Genomic DNA, 3,157 nt, shown 5'->3' with positions numbered 1-3,157 from the left:
ACCCTTTCCTCCCCAACTTGCTTCTTGGTCATGATGTTGTGCAGGAATAGAAGCCCTGACTAAGACAGCAGAGGTCAAAAAGAAGCTGTAGTTTGTTTAGCCCACCCTTTGTTTATACTCCATAATGCCCCACCAGTGCTGGCCAAATGACCTGTTTTGACAATGACCCTCTTTGGGGCATCCTCTCCAGGTTCAGAGGATGTATCCTGGCTCTCCAGGTTCGAATAATCCACCCTTTTGAGTACTAAGGTATTGACCTTGACCTGACTCTCTGCCTAGGACACTTGTTTGATATATATATATATATATATATATAAAATCACTTAATGCCTGTGATCCCAGTAGACTTGGAGAATACACACTTTACCTGTCTTGTTTGCCACTGTGCCTCTGAATCTGAGCACTGCTCATGGAATCTACTAAGGACTCCTACATTCCTTTATCTTCTCTGATCATGAGCTCTTTTAGGTGGCTGCCTGAGTCTTGCCAGATGAACTGTGTCCTGTTCTGGAACACAATAGGTCTTTCATTCCCTTGGTATTCCAGGAATCAATATTCTCAGGTCAGAGATAGAAGTACTCATTAACAGGTAGGCACAGCTCAGTCAAAGGGAGCCAGAAGCCAGGCCTCATGGCATAGGCCTGGAATCCCAACTACTTCTGAGGCCCAAACTGGGGGACTGAAGTTTAAAGGTCTACTTGGACTGCTGAGTTCAAGGCCAGGCCAGCCTGGGCAACAAAGTCTGAGCAGGGGCTGGGGGTGGGTATTACCTGACCAAGGATGACACCAATAGTCATGCTAATGTTCTGAGGAAAACCCACAAGGCCTCAACCCTAGACAAAAAAGCTACAGGCAACTAAGGAATGCTGGGAACAGGAGAAACATTCTTACTTGGAGAGGTACACACCAATTGGTTATTTAATACCAAGTGGTCAGCCCTGAAATCACACATATAAACACACATACATGCATGCATATATATGTAACATTCTATCAACTGAGCAGGTTGTGTTTTTATATTTAGGAATGCATATGCACATATATAACAACAGTTTTTAAAAAGACCATGGCTTTGAGAGAGAGCAAGTACATTGGAGTGGCTGAAGGGAGAAAAGAGAAATGGATATCTATCTATCTATCTATCTATCTATCTATCTATCTATCTATCTATGTATCTATCATCCTGCAGAAATTAGAAATACAACATATCTCAAAATCATAAAGGTCTATATGAAAAATAAGTTAAGGGCTAGAGAGATGGCTTAGAGGTTAAGAGCACTGACTGCTCTTCCAGAGGTCCTGAGTTCAATTCCCAGCAACCACATGGAAGCTCACAACCATCTGTAATAGGATCTGATGCCCTCTTCTGGTGTGTCTGAAGACAGTTATGGCATATTCATGTAAATAAAATAAATAATTCTTTAAAAAAAAAGAAAAAGAAGAACATTTAAAACAAAATAAGAGAGAGTATTATGAAAACTTAAAATGTTTGAAAAGATTGGGGGCTAGGAGTAATGTAGTCAGTGGAAGGGCATTCGCCTCACATACAGGAAGTGCGCTCTGCATTCAGTCATATAAAAACACACATTAAAAGGGGGGCAGAAGCACCCTTATCATGGGCCTGCATTCTGAGACACAGCAGGATAAAGTGAGGAGGGAATGCCAGCTGTAAGGAGGCAGAGGGTGGTCCTCGGAAGGCAATCTGATCTTTTCTGCTACCTTCAGAGCCTGATCTCTTTGAGGACCTGTGTTGGAAAAGCAGGAAATGGAGCTGCAAAGGGAATGGAGTAAGCCTCAACCCCAAGACTCACCTGTCCTCTTGAAGTTGCCTCTGGTCCTTGCCTGAGGGAAGCTGCTCCAAGCCGTGACTGATCTCTAGTCCTGCTCACCACCTGTGGTGCAGGCCATAGCTGCAGGGCCTCCACCAGCTCACCTGGGGAAGCTGTCAGGAATTCCTAAAGAGGAGAAAGGTGAATAGAGAGCTGGGGATTGGCAAATCTGAGGTTATTTGTGTGTGTTTGAGACAGGGTCTTATTTTGCAGCCCAGGCTTGCCTGAAACTTGCTACATAACCTAGGCTGGCCTAAAACCTGTGGAGATTCACTTACCCAAGTCTCCAGAGTGCTGGGATTCCAGGCATGTGCCATCACACCAATTTCTTTTTTCCTGATAACTTCCCATTTCTCCCTGAGCACATGGTTTGCCAAAATAAAGTCCTCATTTTATAGGAAGATGTAGCCAAATGATAGAGGTTTGGGCAAATACGTTCTGAAATTGTCTGAGAATGCAGCTCAGTGGGAGAGCATGTGTTTAGCATGCAGAGAGCCCAGGGTTCCATCCTAGCACTAAAGGGGGTGGGAGCTGAACAGGTTGAGCACAACTTATCATGAATGTCCCTTGAGAGAACAGTCTGCCCTTCACTGATATTCCCTGTTGGCTGGATCTGGATACTGGAAGCCGGGGTTCGAGCAAAGGGAAGAATGGATGTTTGGACAGCACAGAGTGAGATCTCACACCCATCTTGGAGCCAGAACTACAGCCAAGGGCACCGAGGGCAGCTTCCTGGCATTGGCAACCACAGAGAAGTGGAGCTGTGCACACCCCTCTCTGTCCCCAAGATGCACAGAAGTGGCTGTGAGGCAAGGGGACCAGGGCACATCCAACAGACTAGAGACTAAGGCGGACCTGAGAGGTCAATGACAACTGTAGAAAAAAAGAGTCTGGAGTAGATTGGTCTACAAGTGGCCTCAGCACTGTTTACAAGTTCACCTATGGTTCCAGAACCCTCCTTCCTCCATGTCTGTTTCACTCTCCTCTTAAAATTGGGCATGGCAGCATGGCAAAGTGCCTCATGTCTCTAATCTTCACATTTGGGAGGCTAGTGCAGGAGAATGCCATAAGTTTGATGTCATCCTGGGCTACATAGTAAGAAACATATAAACAATATACATGTGTATAGTAGCAAAAGATAAAATTGACTGAGGGAAGAAAGAAGTTGATCAAACTCTAAAAATGATAATGTGGTGGTTTAAATATGTTTGGCCCATAGTGGGTGGTACTATTAGAAGGTGTGGCCTTAAGAATCAAAGGGCTGCTTCCAGCAAGAGGCATGTATCACCTGAGCCTGTGAAGATGAAACACCTGAGAATTGTGTCAAA

This window comes from Mastomys coucha, chromosome X (genome assembly GCF_008632895.1).
Source record: "Mastomys coucha isolate ucsf_1 chromosome X, UCSF_Mcou_1, whole genome shotgun sequence".
NCBI lineage: Eukaryota > Metazoa > Chordata > Mammalia > Rodentia > Muridae > Mastomys > Mastomys coucha.
Note: the sequence above shows the minus strand (reverse complement) of the source record.